This window comes from Rhinoderma darwinii, chromosome 1, assembly GCF_050947455.1.
Source record: "Rhinoderma darwinii isolate aRhiDar2 chromosome 1, aRhiDar2.hap1, whole genome shotgun sequence".
Taxonomy (NCBI): Eukaryota; Metazoa; Chordata; class Amphibia; order Anura; family Rhinodermatidae; genus Rhinoderma; species Rhinoderma darwinii.
Window position 1 is genome coordinate 208,491,602 of NC_134687.1, and position 17,767 is coordinate 208,509,368.

Consider the following 17,767-nt stretch of genomic DNA (forward strand, 5'->3'; position numbering starts at 1 on the left):
TTTATTATTGTTACTAATGAGCTACATTATTTTAAATGCTTTCTAATGACAACTTTTTGCTATGATTTAGGGCACTCTTGCGTACTATGTCATGTTATCCTATTTAGATTTTAACCTTTGTTCCAGTAAATAAAACTGAAGATTTTATTGAGATCGATGGGTTTTGGGCAAGTTCTATTCTGATACAACCTTTGGCGGGTTATTTTCCATATGGTTGCCAGTTTCCCTCCCCGTTAACTCCCATACTGCAATGATAAAGAACTACAGTAATGGTGAATTTGCAAGTCTGCAGCATTCTATTAAATCAACGCAGATGTATTTCTGTAGAGTGCGCATGAACTTTTGTAAAACCCTGTTCATGTGCATTGTGTTGTACTTCTGTTGTAGATTTTGGGTGTAGAATCTGAAGGACTCAATATATATATAAAGGGGTTGTCTCAAGATTAAAAGTTATCTCCTAACCATAGGATAGGTGATAACATGCTAATCGGTGGGGGTCCGACCGCCGGGACCCACACCGATCACGAGAATGGGGGTCTTGTTCCTCCAAATGGAAACCCGCCGATCAGCATTTTGTCACCTATCCTGTGGTTAGGATATCACTTTTAATCTTGAGACAACCCCTTTAAACGGGGTTGACCAGTCCCTAAAAACTGATCCTCCAACTCCCTGGACACCCACCGATCAGCTGTCTTGAAGGGGGTGCAGCGCTCGTACGAGCACTCCTTCCCCTTCATTCCTACTTACTCACTGTGAATCATTGACACAGATGTAGCGGAGATTCACAGGTATTGCAGCCTTCTCCCATCGTACGAGCGCTTCACCCCCTTCAAAACAGCTGATCGACGGGGGTGCTGGGAGTCGTACCGCGACACATCAGCTATTGATGGCATATCCTGAGGATAGGCCAGCAATTTTTAGGGACTGGAAAACCCCATTTAAGGTTTCAACAAATAAAGATTATTCTTTGTATAATGAAAAGTTACACAGTTTTCCAATATCCTTTTTGTATCAATGCCTTGCTTTTCAAGATCACTAATTGCAGTCATTTAATAGGAACTTTTATTGTTTACTTTTATGGGATGAAGCTTTGTTCAGGTCATGTTATGTGAGCCATACACATGTTTGATCATCACATAACCAGGACACAGTTTTATTGAATAACAGCAAGTTGAGATCTTAAAAACCGTGAGGAATGGATACAGAAGGTATATTAGAGAATTGTATAACTTTTTATTACAAAATGTATCATCTTCATTTGCTGAAAGCGTAATACCCCTTTTAAATGGAAAACTCCTGTTTCAGTGGAATTTCACTTTTAGGCTTGTTTATACAATGCAGATTTGCTGCATATTTTGCATCCATTTTAAAAGTTAAAACCAGCATTGGATCCAGAAGAGGAGGTTCCGTTACTGCCTTTGGCTTGAAAAATATATGCAAAATCAGCAGCAAGGCCCTTTTACTCCGGCCGAGGATCGGCACTCGTTTGCTCCTGTCACACGGAGCTATAGATGGGGTCGAGCGGTCGTTACTAAGAGTGCTTGTCCCCATAGGTTATTATAATGTCGGCAGCGCGTCTCTCTGTTTACAAAGGAGATGTGCTGCCGACAACAATAACATTTTACTTTATTAAAACGATACAACCAGCAGATGATCGAGCGTTTGCTCATTTATCTGCTGATTGCTGCCCTGTTTACACAGGGAAATTATCGGCAATGAGTGTTCTATAAACGCTTGTCTGCCCGATAATCGCCCAGTGTAACACCCTCATTAGTGTTAAAGATCTTAATGAACCATTGTACATAAAGCGTGATTAATGGTAACATTCTGAAAGCTTACGCTTCGTTCACATCTACGCCAGGACTCCGATCACTATGTGCAGAGTAAATGAATGGAGAGAAGTGTATGACGCTGATTGGTCACTGATTGGTCAGCGTCATACACTTCTCTCCACAACGTCCTCTTGGTCAAAAAGTAAAGCACGCCCAGTTGTCTGTTAAGAAAGTCATTAGCATAAAGCTAAAATAGGTCATAACTCCGTCAAAAATGATAGTTTTTCTAAATAAAAAAACACTGTTATCTACATTACAGCGCCGATCACATTATGTAGAAAATAGGGCACTTATAATGTGGTGACAGAGCCTCTTTAACTATGGTTTTCTGTAAAACTTCTTCAGCATGTTTTTGGAGCCGTTTTTCATAGACTCTATAGAAAAAGAGGTCCAAAAACATCCGTAAGGCCTAATTCACAACAGCGTATTTCACGTCCGTGTTACACGCATGAAAATAACGCATGTCACATGGACCTATGCAAGTCAATGGGGCCATTTAGACATTCAGTGTTTTTCACGAAGCGTTCGTCCGCTGCGTGAAACTTACTGCATGTCCTATACTTGTGCGTTTTTTGCACATCACGAAAATCACGGACAGCACACGGACGCACATCCGTGTGCTGTGCGTGATTCACGCAACAGTTGCTAAAGAACACCTCCTTCCGTTTATTTTGCTGACATGAAACGCGTGACATACTGTTGACATACGCGTTTAAAAAACGCAGACACGCACAATACACTGATGTCACACTGAACTGCAATGCAGGAAAAACGCTGTGTTTTTTACGCGCGCAAAACGGACACGTTCGTGTGAATAAGGCCTAACAAACGCAGCGAAAATCGCGAGTGGCTTAAAAAAACATCTGAAAATCAGGAGCTGTTTTCCCTTGAAAACAGCTCCGTATTTTGAGACGTGTTTGAGTTTGTGTGTACACATTCCCTAATTCACAAATGTATTATGTGGTATACATGTGTACGGATCTAGAGTGTGTCCACAAGATGGCACTATAAACCATAGATCACAATGCAGGCGTGTCTTTCGGCAGAATGCTGTTTTTTGTATATCCTGTATGCTTGGTTTGTTTTTTAGCTGTTTGACAGGAAGACATTGGGGAAGATTTACTATTTAAAATGCACCAGAATTCTGGCATACACGCTGTGCACCACATTTATTTCTTAGACACTTTTTACGCCGTGCTCAAAAAAGGAGAGTGGCTTAGATGGCTTAAAATATGTCAAAATTTTGATGCAAAAAACTGCTGTAAACTAAGCCAACCGAGAGATGGTATAAGGTAAAGAAAAGTGTCTAGCAAGATGCACCACATTTGTCTACGTTTACACGGTCTAAAACTTGCGTGTGTGATAAAACAAGGCTTTTCATAAGCCCCATTTATTTTGGAAATCGTAGCATTGACCATAATGGCGTGTCTGATTTGCATGGTTTACTTTTAACATCATAGACTTCTCAGTTTACAAAACCTATTTTCTCCCTTTACATTTTCCAAACATATTTAAAGCCCCAATAAAAACATTAGCGAGTGCAAAAAAAAATTGAGAAATATTTACCACAGGACATTCGCCAACGCCTTCTGAATGGACTGTGGCATCCGGAGTGTTTGTACATTGTCTTAGTGATGCAATCTTTAAAGGGGAGGGTCGGGTTACACAACCGTGTTTAAAGTGTCACGTTACGTTCTGTATATCAATGGTTTGTGCAGTTCTGAAACACTCCCATTGCCCTATCTGTAGTTATTCCTTATAATGGGTGTAGTGTACTGTGGAGAGGTTCAGCTGTTTAACCCCTTAGTGACCGGCCTATTTTAGGCCTTAATGACCAAGCTATTTTTTTACGTTTTTCCAGCGTCTCTTTCAAAGAGCTATAACTTTTTTTATTTTTGGGTCGACATAGATGTATAAGGTCTTGTTATTTGCGGGACAAGTTGTATTTTTTAATAGCACCATTTTGGGGTACATAGAATTTTTATTTGCTTTTGTGTCTCCATATTTCAAGAGCCATAACTCTGTTATTTTTCTGCTGATGCAGCTGTATGAGGACTTTTTTTTTGGCGGGACGACTTTTTATTGGTACCATTTTGGAGTAGATGCGACTTTTTGATCACTTTTTAGCAAAAAATGTTTAAGGCAGGATTCACAGAAAAAAGAAATTTTTGCATTGTTTTTTATTTTATTTTTTACGGTGTTCACCGTGCGTGTTAAATAATGTAATAACTTTATTGTTGGAGTCATTATGGACGCAGCAATCCCAAATATGTGTAACTTTTTAATGTTTTTTTGATAAGATTTTTATTAGTCCCACTAGGGGACTTCACTATGCGATCGTACGATCGCTTCTATAATACATTTGTATTGCAGTGTATTAGTGCCTGTCCATGTAAAACAGACAGGCATCTGCTAGGCCATGCCTCTAGTCTCAGTCCTGGGGGCCCTTATTAGGCCCTCTGGCTGCCATAAAAGAAACTGACACCCTGCGATCTTACGCAGGGTGCCGGTGGGGTGAGAGAGGGAGCTCCCGCTCCAAAACCACTCAGATGCGGTGCTCACTAATGAGCACCGCATCTGAGGGGGTGAAATGGGCAAAATCGATACTGATATCAATCTCGCCCGTTACAGTAGTGCTGCTCCCTCCGGTAACTGAGAAGAGGGAGATTTAATGGCTCCCTGCTCTATTTATTTATTCTGATGCAGCGCCGTAAAAAGGCTTTTACTTCGGAATAAAGCCCGTTAGTTGTCACCGTAAAAACACTAACGGGGACAGATTTTTTGTGCAGGAAGGTTTTGTGCCCGTTATGGCCAAGATGTGCCCCGTAGCCCCACTCCCTGTAAGTACATTTAAAAATCTTGGCTTGTATTAGGCATTGTTCATACAGTACAGATTAGCTGCAGATTTTGCATGTATTTTTTAACTGCTTAGTGACCACCAATACGCCTTTTCACGGCGGTCACTAAGGGGCCTTAGGCTAGGCCGTCGCCTTTTAACGGCGGCCCAGTCTAAGCCCTGCATTGGTGTCCCGTGCAGGCTGCAGCCGGGGCTCGGTTGTCTGATGAAAACAGGACTCCTGCTCCAACGACCACGATCGAAGTGATCACAGCCGTTTAACACGTTAAATTCTGTGGTCTGTAGCGACCGCGGCATTTAACTTGTTAACTTGTTTACAGAGGGAGTGAGCTCCCTCTGTCACCCATCGGCGGCCCGCAAATGCTATCGTGGGCCTCCGATGCGGTACCATGGCAGCCGGAGGCCTGATAAAAGCCCCAGGACTGCCCTAGGCATATGCCTATTAGGACGTGTCGGAGGCACGTCCTAATAGAGTGCCTGTCAGATTTACAGTGACAGGCAATAATGCTCTGGTATAAGAAGTATACCATCGCATTATAGAAGCGATCTGAAAATCGCATAGTAAAGTCCCCTAGTGGGACTTAAAAAATAAGTAATGTGAAATAAAGATTATTTATAAAAATTACAGTAAAAAAAGAATATTTTTTTTTTTATCTGGTCGGACAAACCATCGCACATTGCTCGCACGACTCTGACATGCCCGAGGTTTGACGGAGGTTTGGGCTTGCCTGATATTCACCGTTACTACCAGGCGGCGCACTTGACACGAATTGTGGATTGGTGCAGACATGGCACTTTCAAACCTTGGATTGAGTTGGAACAGTCCTTTTTGTCACATCCTCTGTCAGCGGCCCCATGGCTGTCAGACCAGATCCCGACATCTGTGAGATCTCATTCACTTATCTGCCCCACACTCAGAGTAGCGACACTTGCATTTAAACATTTCCTTATCTCACCCTCCCCATCGCCATTGTACCCATACTGGACAATCCTTCATTTCAGCCGGGCTGCGAGCCTGGTACCTTTAATTGTTAACGCATCGCCCCCGAGACCCGAGCTTGTCATTACATCTTACACTACAGTTGGAAGACGCTTTCTCAACTTACTGACCCGGGATACCTTCCGTTCTGGCAGGCCTCCCAATTACGTACTTTTCTCCGATCTCTCCATCCCGCCTCCGCATTTTCCCGACCGATAACGGCCTTTGAAACTCTTTCCACATCGTCGGACACCTTCGCCACTCCCTTTCTCTATTGTATAATTTGTTGAATTCCCCAATGGAAGACTCCCATCCAACTTACCTGACCAAATGGGCGACTGACCTTGACCTAACTCTCACAGCAGACATTTGTAACCGGTTGTATACCATAACTCATCAATCTTCAATATCAAGTAGAATCAGGATTTAAGATACTGACGAGATGGTACAGGGTTCCCTCCAAACTACACAAATTTTATCCCGAGGTGTCCCCCATGTGCTGGAGGTGTGGTATAGAGGTGGGTGACCTTTTGCATACTTTTTGGACTTGCCCACGACTAGCGGCCTTTTGGGAAACTATTTGAAATGTAGCATCCAAATTCACTGACTTCACATTGCCCAGGTCTCTGGGCTTCTTCCTCCTTCATCTGTGTGACATCCCTGTCTCCACATGCAAGAGGTCGATAGTGCGTCACCTAGTCAACTCGGCTCGTGCTTGCATTCCGGCTATATGGAAACAGGTCGAACCACCCACAATGCGCCTTTGTTTTCAGAAGTTCCAAGAAGTGAAACGAATGAAGAAGCTCACGGCATTCACTTATGGGGGGGACGCTGAGGATAGTTCCCTTCCATTCCCCTCTCTTTCTCCCCTTTCCGGCTCTCTTCTCCCCCTCCCCTCTCTTCTTATCCTTTTAACCTTTTTTACTGGTGATCAGCTCAGTTGGACTTTTAGGATGCTTGGTTTTACCATTGGTGCTGCTTTAGTTGTTTTTTATATGTTCACATGTTGAAATTGTATAACTCCAAGTCATGCAATGTTATGTGCTTCTACTGCAAACTTGTGATAAATAAATAAATTTCATTTTTTTCCATAAAAAGTGGTTTTATTTACTAAAAGTGTAAAAACGAAATAAAAGTACACATATATGGTATCGCTGTGACCAAAAAGACTCAAACAATAACGTTAATATGTAATTTAAACCGCAAGGTGAACACCGTAAAAAAACGCGAAAAACAATGGCGGAATTGCTATTTTTTTCCAATGCCACCCAAAAAAGTAATAATAAAAGTTAATCAATAAGTCCCATATACCCCAAAACCGTGGCAATCAAAATTACGTCTCGTCCCGCAAAAAACATGCCCAAAGAATAACTACATTGACGGAAAATAAAAAAATAGCGGTTCTTGGAAAGTGACGATGCAAAAACAAATAATTTTAGTTCAAAAGTGTTTTTATTGAGCAAAACTCGTAAAACATAAAAAACCTATACATATGTGGTATTGTCGTAATCGTACCGACCCATAGAATAAAGGTAACATGTTATTTACGCCGCACAGTGAACGGCGTCAATTTAAAACACATAGAACAATGGTGGAATTTCTGTTTTTTTTTTCTATTCCCCCCAAAAAAAGTTTATAAAAGTTAAACAAAAAATGAAATTTTGGCACCCCAAAATGGTGCCATTAAAACGTACAACTAATCCTGCGAAAAACAAGTCCTCATACAGCTATGTCGACGGAAAAATAAAAAAGTAATAGCTCTTTGAATGCGACTATAGAAAAACAAAAAAAATTGCTTGGTCATTTGGGCCTAAAATAGGCTGGTCACTAAGGGGTTAAACCAGAACCAAGAACGGAACCTAAACAGAAGAAATATATGAAGGAAGGCCTTATAGGGCTGCTCCCCTGGATCCAATTCTGGTTTTGTTTTAAGAATGACATGCAAAATCTGCAGCAATTGTGCGCTGTGTGAACAAGGCCTTAGGATTATCACCTTTTGATTGCCAGATTCCTGGAATCCGGCGGAAAAACCGCGCCAAATGTGGTGTTCAGATTTTTGGCTGCAATCTCCGCTGCTGAAAACAGCTAATACTTACCCAGCTGGCGTCGCCACAGTGACGCTTCCCTCTGTTCTCAGTGCAGCCCAGACTCCTCTGATGACGCTGCAGCCTGTGATTTGCTGCATCAGTCACATGGGATGAAGCGTTATTCCAGGAGTCCGGGAGAACATAAGGCTATGTTCACACGGAGTATTTTGGGGGAGGAATATCTGCCTCAAAATTCCGTTTGGAACTTTGAGGCAGATATTCCTCTCCCTGCACGCTGATTTTTGCGGCAATTATCGCGCCGTTTTTCGCCCGCGGCCATTGAGCGCCGCGGGCATAAAACAGCGAGATATACGCTTTCTCCTGCCTCCCATTGAAGTCAATGGGAGGTCAGAGGCGGAAGCGCCCGAAGATAGGGCATGTCGCTTCTTTTTCCCGCGAGGCAGTTTTACTGCTCGCGGGAAAAAGACGCCGACGCCTCCCATTGAAATCAATGGGAGGCGTTCTCGGGCCGTTTCTGCCGAGTTTTGCGACGCGGTTTCCGCGTCAAAAAAACTCGGCAAAATACCCCGTGTGAACATAGCCTAGGGAAGCAACAACTTTTTTATTGAAATTTAAACAAAGAAAGTAGTGTTTTCTGGTTTGTGATTTTTGCAACAAAAACAAAAAGCAAAAGAAGGTATTTATTATTATTTTCTTTTTTATTTGCTGTGGAAACAAAAGAGCAGGTCAATTTATGAATATTTTCATAGCTGATTTTTTTCTGCAGTGTGTGGATGAGATTTGTTCAAATGTCATCTACTTTGCTGCTACTGTACTACACTGCAGATTTTCTGCAATGAAATCTGTTAAGGAAAATCTGCAGTGTGTACCCTGAAGCCCTCTTCACACACAGAAAATTTCTTGCATTTTAAGCTGCATCAAAAAATGCTTCTAAAACCGCTAGTGTTATTAAAATGTAACTGCGGATACTTCCGGGAGGCGGCGCTCTGAGCTGGCCGCATATAAGCAGAGCTCCTGCAGGGATATAATGACACCCACGCCGTTCACCGGTGGCTGAAACACCTGATCGCCAGGATAAGGGATGAACAAAAATCTGGGTGACCCCAGACCGGCTCTCCACCTTCCCCGGCAGCACACGCTCCTCTGACTTACATGATCAGGGACACACTGTAAGGCCTCATTTACACGAGCGTGTGTGCGTTTTGTGCACGCAAAAACTGTGGCGTTTTGCGTGCGCAAAGGGCACATAACCGCTCCGTGTCTCATCAGCGTATGATGCGCGGCTGCGTAATTTTCGCGCAGCCGCCATCATTATGACACTCCGTTTGGATGTTTGTAAACAGAAAAGCATGTGGTGCTTTTCTGTTTACATTCAGAGTTTGACAGCTGTTGCGTGAATTACGCAGTTCGCACGGAAGTGCTTCCGTGCGGCATCCGTGGTTTTCACGCAGCCATTGACTTTAATGGGTGTGTGATGCGCGAACAGCGCATAAAGATAGGACATGTCGTGAGTTTTTTTCAGCGCACTCACGCTGAGCAAAACTCACGGACTGTCTGCATGCCCCCATAGACTAATATAGGTGCGTACGACACGCGTGAAAAGCACGCACGTTGCACGCACATATATCACGCTCGTGTAAACGAGGCCTAAGTCCCGGTGGCCATCTTGGATTTTCGGCAATGGCGAATCATCATAGGGCGTTTTGGGCGAAACGGCATTGTATATGTCCTGCAAAAGGACCTTGAGACATAAGGTCACATGACCTCATCTCTGAAGTTCTTACTACTGTTTAGAGACCTGCTGGTCACATGACCGCAGCAGCAGGACTCCACAGAGAAGACTGAGGTGAGCTGCTATGTAAGTATAAGGGGATGAATTTATTTAAGGGGTTTGTATTTAGAGGGTTTGGTGTGGGGACTGTATTTAGGGGGTCTGGTTTGGGGACTGTATTTAAGGGGTCTGGTTTGGGGACTGTATTTAGGAAGTTTGGTGTCTTTATTAGTTTAAGGGGTCTGGGGTCTGTATTTAGGGGTTCTAAGGTCTGTATCAGTTTAAGGGGTTTAGGGTCTGTATATTTATAGGTCTGTATTAGTTGAGGGGGTCTTTATTTAGGCGTCTGTATTTAGGGGTCTGTTCTGAGGTCTGTATTAGATTAGGAGGTCTGTATTAGATTAGGGGGGGTCTGTATTACTTAAGGGAGTCAGGTCTGGGGTCATTATTAGTGTAGGGGGTCAGGTCTGTGGTCTGTATTAGTTTGAGGTCTGGGGTCTGTATTTCGGGGGTCTGTATTTAGGGGTCTGGATTAGTTTATGGGGTCTGTATTTAGGGGGCCTGGTCTAGGGTCTGTATTAGTTTAGGGGTCTGTATTTAGGGGTCTGACCTGGGTTCCGTATTAGATTAGGGGGTCTGTATTACTTAAGGGAGTCAGGTCTGGGGACATTATTAGTGTAGGGGGTCTGTATTTAGGGGGTCTGTATTAGTTTATGGGGTCTGTATTTAGGGTGCCTAGTCTAAGGTCTGTGTTAGTTTAGGGGTCTTTATTTAGGGGTCTGTATTAGTTTAAGGGGTCTGGTCTGGGGTCTATATTAAGAGAATCAGGTTTGGGGTTATTATTAGTGTAGAGGGTCGGGTCTGTATTTAGGGGTCCTGTCTGAGGTCTGTATTTATTTAGGGTGTTTGTTCTGGGTTCTGTATTTATTTAGGAGGGTCTGGTCTGGGGACTGCAATAGTTTAGAAGGTCTGGGTCTGAATGTACTCTATGATCTAGTCTGGGGTCCAAATCTATTAGTCTGAGTAAACGGGGTTGTCCGGGCACATCGATAGGTCATCAGTATAAAAAGCGGTCCGTGCCCGGACAACCCCTTTAATGTATGGTCCTGGGCCTTGGTGTCTAAATTTGTGTTTCTATAGAGGCTGGAAATGGCTGCAGAAGTGATGGGCAAGGAAGTCTCATCAGAGAAGTCGCCATAACGGTCTGCGTCAGATGGAGAAGAAAAGAAAACGACTCCCATCAGAGAAGACATCACCTGTGAGTCACTGGATCTATAGCGGATCTGTCCCCTCTGCTGACATGTCTGTTGTAGGAAATCCTTGTATTTTACATATCTTTGTGTACCCAGGACTAATAGACAAATGTGTGTTACCATTCCCATTGTCAAGAGGAAGTGTCCCTACACAGTGTGATACTGTCAGTGATGGTTGGAGACTGTCAGTATGTAGGGACACAGCCCTTTGACAAGGGGAATCGTAACACCCATTTGTCAATGCTCGCACAAAAAGGTGGTTTTCACTATAGACACGGCAGAGTGGCGGTGGGGAAGGGGGGCCCATGTTTGGGGGACAGCCCAGGGCCTATGGTTTATTTAATACGCAACTGATTTTCGGTAGCTCCCACGAGGAGAGACACATCCATTACAGAGGAGCGGGGAGACCATAGGAGGTAGGCAGGAGTGGGCTGAGTGCTTGGAAACTCCGGCTCCTTCAGGCTCCCTCTCTGGCAGCAGGGAATTCCTTTTAAAGAGGGGAAGAAGCAACCCTTATAGATAGGGTGGCCATCTTGGAGTATTGGCAGCTCCCACGAGGGGGACACATTTATTACATCAAACTGTGAGTAAAACAAGACAGCTAAGCTGAACTCTCTGTACATCTACTCTGTTGATTTTTTCTGACTGAGACATTATGTAGTGTCTTTTCGTATATATCTTCTGGACTGACAATTAGTTTCTGAAGGGAAAAAAAAAATAAGTCACAATAGTTATTACATAATTTCACCCTGTTCTTCCTTGTAAGAAGTCCATCTTGAGTTACTAAGAATCATAGGGTATGTTCACACGCTGTGTTTTTGGGGCGTAAATGCCTCGAAAAACACCTGAAAAAACGGAAGCTGAACGTTTCGTTCAGACGGGGCGTTTTTTTACACAGCTGTTTGAAAAAATGTCACGTCAAAAAACGCCCCGTAAAAAGAAGTGCATGTCACTTCTTGAGCCGTTTTTCATTGTGTCAATATAAAAACGGGTCCAAAAAAAGTATAAACATTTTTTTGATTTAAAAACGGCTGAAAATCAGAGGCTGTTTTCCCTTGAAAACAGCTCTGTATTTTACTGCCGTTTTTACTTTAGCGTGTGAACATACCCTTACTGTTAAAGGAACGAACAGACAATTTGTTATTTACTTGGTGTGCATATTGTGATATGATCTATCTTGACCAGAGGGCATCATCGCCACTTGCCTGGCTGTTTTTTTTATGTCTGGAACTCTTAGGCTGGGTTCACACAACCTATTTTCAGGCGTAAACGAGGCGTTTTACGCCTCGAATTACGCCTGAAAACACGGCTCCAATACGTCGGCAAACATCTGCCCATTCATTTCAATGGGTTTGCCGACGTACTGTGCCGACGACCTGTAATTTTACGCGTCACTGTCAAAAGACGGCGAGTAAAATAACAGCCTCGTCAAAGAAGTGCAGAACACTTCTTGGGACGTAATTTGAGCCATTTTTCATTGACTTCAATGAAGAACAGCTCCAAATTACGTCCGTAATGGACGCCTCGCAAAACGCGATTACGAGCAATTACGTCTGAAATGCAGGAGCTGTTTTCTCCTGAAAACAGCTCTGTAATTTCAGCCGTAATTGTCGTTATCGTGTGCACATACCCTTATAATTTCACCATGCAGTGAATTGCATTAGACGACTGGTTGTTTCTGATGTAACTTCATCATACGTGTGATACCATCCTTTTATATCAGCTATGTCCGCTATTCTTATGCCAGCCATTGACTGTCGCCTTGCTATGTTCCAGTCCTCCCTAGATCATAATGTCTCACAGGTCACCACGCATGGAGCTAGGCTCAATTGAGTCGAGCAAATAGTGTCAGAGAACTCTGTACATACACACGCTGAACGGCTAGAGGAAAAAAATCAACTGGTGACCAGTCTGCAAGACAAGATGGATGATTTGGAGAATCGGAACCGTCGTAACGACTTACGCATAATTGGGGTGCCGGAATCTGTGCGCCTCAGGAACTGTTGAGCTTTACATCTGAGTGGCTCCCTCAAACGCTCCACATAGTGAGCTCTGAGGGATCTATGCTTGTAGAGAAAGCACACGGGCCTGAAAGAGCAGCAACGTCATCCAAACCTCGTACAGTGTTGTTTAACCCGTTAGTGACCTCCCCATAGTGTTTTACGGCGGCCACTAACGGGCTTTATTCCGATGCAATTGCCTTTTTACGGCGCTGCATCAGAATAAATAAACAGAGCCGTTAAATCTCCCTGCTCTCAGCTACCTTCTATAGTTGAGGGCTGGGTGCATCCCTGCTCGAACGGGTGAGCTCGATATCAGTATCGATCTCGCTCGTTTAACTCTTCAGATGTGGCGCTCAATAGCAAGCGCCGCATCTGAGTGGTTTTGGAGAGAGGGCCTCCCTGTCATCCCACTGGCACCCAGGGATAAGATTGCCGGGTGTCGGTATCTTCTATGGCAGCCGGGGGACCTAATCAAGGCCTCCAGGTCTGCCTCTAGTTAATGCCTGCTAGGCCATGCCGGAGGCCTGTCCTAGCAGGTGCCTGTCCGTTTTACACGAATAGGCATAATACACTGCAATACAGAAGTATTGCAGTGTATTATAATAATGATCGGACAATCGCATAGTGAAGTCCCCTAGTGGGACTGGTAAATAAAGTAAAAAAAAAGTTTAATAAAGTTAATAAATAAAAAAAGTGAAAAACAAAAATGAAAAACTCACTTTTTCCCCTTACAAACGGCTTTATTATTAAAAAACAAAAGAAAAGTTAAAAAGTTACACCTCTTTGGTATTGCCGCGTCCGTAATGACCCCAACTATAAAGTTATTACATTACTTAACCCGCTTGGCGAATGCCGTAAAAAATAAAATAAAAATCAATGCAAAAATTGCTGTTTTTCTATGTATCCTGCGTTAAAAAAAATGTGATAAAAAGTGATCTAAAAGTTGCATGTACTCCAAAATGGTACCAATAAAAAGTCGTCCCGCAAAAAAGCATCCCTTATACAGCTGCATTGGTGGAAAAATAAAAAAGTTATGGCTCTTCAAATATGGAGACACAAAAACAAATAATTTGGGAAAAAAAGGGGTTTTACTGTGTAAAAGTAGTAAAACATACAAAATCGATATAAATTTGATATCAATGCAATCGTAACAACCGGCTAAATAAAGTTATTTGTGTTATTTATACCACAGCGTAAATGGCGTAAATTCAGGACGCAAAAAAGTGTCGCAAAATGGATTTTCTATTAGCCTCCAAATAAAAGTTAATAAAAGTAAATCGATAAATTATATGTACCCCAAAATGGTGCTATTAAAAAAACACAACTTTTCCCGCCAAAAACAAAAATAAAAAAGTTATAGCTCTTGGAATGTGACGATGGAAAAACGTAAAAAATACCTTAGTCATTACGGTTTAAAATAGGCTGGTCATTAAGGGGTTAAAGTCCTCAACTCTCAGGATACAGTCAGGATTATGCCTTCAGAAAATCCTCTTCGTTGTTATACGAAAATCATCGCCTACTACTGTTCCAGGACTTCTCCGCTACTGCAGCAGCTCAACATAAGGCATTCAGCCCTGTTTGCAAAATATTATTGAGGAAAGGAATTTGATTTAGTCTTCAGTTTCCGGTGAAACCCCATTTTTCTTATAACGACAAGGTTTGGCTATTTTAGGATTCACAGCAGGCCTTGGATATTCTTCATGCAGCTGCTCAAGCCTTATCACCTGCATCTCCTCCTTGACGTAGACAATATCACAAGATTTAATGATTGACAACTGATGGGCCCTCGGTGGCCTACAGTTTGGTGCTGTGCACCTTGTTTTCCAGTTATGATTGAGTGCTTGCCGCTGATAGGGTTTAGCTTATTAGCCAAATTTTGTTATTCAGTTCTATGGGGGGGGGGGGGCGGTATTACTGTTTGCATCTTCTATGGGAAGGTATTTCAGATTGTGGAGGGGCAGACCACCTCGCTGGGATGGGTTTCTGTCTCTTATTCATGATCATTTACTTAGTTCCTTGTTCCCACGCTGATATACCATCTTCAGTCTTGGGGACTTTGAAGTGGTGTTCATGGAACGTAGATGGCCTAAATTCCCCAATTAAACGTAAAAAGATCTTTAACCATGTTCACAGATTAAATCCTATGTAGTTTTTCTTCAAAAGACCCATTGGCTCAAGAATAACCATCCCCCTCTTCGTAGCAGGAGATACCCAACTTGTATTGAAGTCTCTTTTTCCAAAAAGGTTAGGGAAGTTGTGATTCTATTTAGATCACAAGTAAACCACGAAATTATTGACACTCTGAAATACAACATGGCCAAATTGTAAGTTATGACGAGAGTTAAGCCCTGACAATGATGTATTCCTGAATGTTATTCCACTCTTCTTATTAAAATCAACTTTAGTACTTGGTCAAGCAGTTTTAAAAACACAGACATTTACATAGAAAAGCTTACCTAAATGTCACGCAAAGCCGTTCCTTAGGCGATATGGCCTGCATCCATATATGTATATATCTAATGCAGTTCAGCCCTCACCAATTCTAGAAGGGTTTTTCAAATGTAGAAATTGACATGCCACAATACAAAAATAATTCTTCATGGTACTTCCCTAGTTGCCCATAAACTAAATTAAATTGGCCCTTTGATAAATACTGATATTTAAGCGAATGCCCCCAACTTTGTAACATTTGCACTGGGGGCTGCTGACTTTCCATCATTTTCAATTGGATAATATGATATCCAAGCACTATATACAAATGAAGCTCTATTACCATTGTAGTTTTACCTTTCCTCAAGTTGGATACGAGAAAAAGGAGGACACCTCCAGTATCACTGAGTTTTTTGGGACAACTCTTAAACTTACCCAGCTCCGACCCCTTCTTGGAAAAAGTGTGCATTGCACAACCACATATATATATCTGTATTCATACATTTATAACTGTATATTTATTGGATCATACCTGTTATTTGCTAGAGTTTCATGTGTCAATAAAGTTTTGAAACAAAAAGGCGCTGTGAAGTTGATAGGAATTTTTTGAGACGAGACAAAAATTGCTTCTAAATCGCTACTAATTAACACACAGCGACAGTCTAGAGACTAAAGAAGCTTTGATAGTCGCATGACATTTAGCAGCAATTTCACAGCAATTTATCTCGGCTAGGTCGAGGTGTAACCCTAGCCTTACAAATCAGGTGTTGTCTCAAGCTCACGTGATGTAAGTAATCAAGGACTTTATTCATTTCATCAGGTGTGCTTGAGATAAAACACATCAAATACCTTGACTGGCTAGGGGTTTGTTGACTGTGACGTTTGTTTGCATGTTAGAAATATTGCTGAGTCAGGAGAGTGGTCCAAAATGTTAAGAGAAGAGATCATTGCTTGCACAGAATGTTCCCAGAGGTACAGTTGGAAGCATAGTTTGCAAGTTCAAAGTTAAAGGAACCCTGACTACACTACCTGGACGTGGCAGAAAAAGAAGCCCTCGAGTGACTGCAAAAGACCTGCAGCAATATTTGGTGGCAGCAGGCACTTAGGTTTCAGTTCACACAATAAGGCACATACTAAACTCTCCATGCCCGAACGCCAAGTCGTACAACTCTACTGACCCAAAAGCACAAGAATATTTGGCTCCAATATGCTCAAAACCATATAAAAAAGCCACAGAAGTTTTGGGATTGTGTTCTGTGGAGTGATGACACAAAACTGGAACTTTCCAGGCCAATGGATGAGCGGTATGTCTGGAGGAGGAAGAATGTCAGGGCCCCCCATAGCAATTTGCTTGGGGGACACATGGTATCACAGCCCCACATAGAGTTTATTTTAATTTAACCCCTTCAGGACTGAGCCTGTTTTGGCCTTCAGGACTAAGCCAATTTTTCAAATCTGACATGTGTCACTTTATGTGGTAATAACTCCGGAATGCTTTTACCTATCCAAGCGATTCTGAGATTGTTTTCTCGTGACATATTGTACTTTATGTTAGTGAAATAATTTGGTTGATAAATTCAATATTTGTTTGTAAAAAACACCAAGATTTGGAGAAAATGTGCAAAAATGTGCATTTTTCTAAATTTAAATGTATCTGCTTGTAAAACAGATAGTAATACCACACAAAATAATTACTAGTTAACATTTCCCATATGTCTAATTTAGTTTGGCATCGTTTTTTGAACATTCTTTTATTTTTCTAAGACGTTACAAGACTTAGAACTCTAGCAGCGATTTCTCATATTTTCAAGAAAATTTCAAAAGGCGATTTTTACAAGGACCAGTTCAGTTCTGAAGTGGCTTTGAGGGCCTTATATATTAGAAAGTCCCCATAAATCACCCCATTTTGAAAACTGCACCCCACAAAGTATTCAAAACAGCATTCAGAAAGTGTTTTAACCCTTTAGGCGTTGCACAGGAATTAAAGCAAAGTAGAGGTGAAAGTTACAAATTTCATTTTTTTTTTTACAAAATTCATTTGTAATACATTTTTTTCTATACCACAGAAGGTTTTACCCGAGAAATGTAACTTATTATTTATTGCCCAGATTCTGCAGTTTTTTGAAATATCCAACATGTGGCCCTAGTGTGCTAATTTACTGAAATACAGGCCTCAGAAGCAAAGGAGCACCTAGTGGATTTTGGGGCCTCCTTTTTTTTTTGCATATATTTTAGGTACCATGTCGGGTTTGAAGAGGTCTTGTGGGGCCAAAACAATAAAGACCCCCAAAAGTGACCTCATTTTGGAAACTACACCCCTCAGGGAATTTATCTAGGGGTATAGTTAGCATTTTGAACCCACAGTTTTTTTGCTAAATTTATTTGAATTAGTATGTGAAGATGAAAATCTACTTTTTTTCTGAAAAAACTTCGAAATTGTACATTTTTTTCAAGGAATAAAAGAGAAAAAACACCCCAACATATGTAAAGCAATTTCTCCCGATTATAGCAATACCCCATATGTGGTAATAAACTGCTGTTTGGACCCACAGCAGGACTCAGAAGGGAAGGAGCACCATTTGGATTTTGAAATT

At 42.0% G+C, this 17,767-nt stretch overlaps 1 protein-coding gene across 2 annotated transcripts in view; it reads right to left on the reverse strand.

Moving 5' to 3' along the window:
* LOC142739706 (flavin reductase (NADPH)-like) overlaps nt 1-15,780 on the reverse strand; it is a 33,978-nt gene extending 18,198 nt beyond the window's left edge. Inside the window, exon 1 of one of the 2 annotated variants that reach the window (XM_075849833.1) lies at nt 15,706-15,780. The gene's annotated coding sequence lies outside the window, so the exon portion shown is untranslated. Of the gene's footprint in view, nt 1-3,398; nt 3,464-15,705 lie in introns of those variants that run through there. The other variant, XM_075849832.1, reaches the window with a different exon arrangement.
* Nucleotides 15,781-17,767: the final 1,987 nt, after the last annotated feature.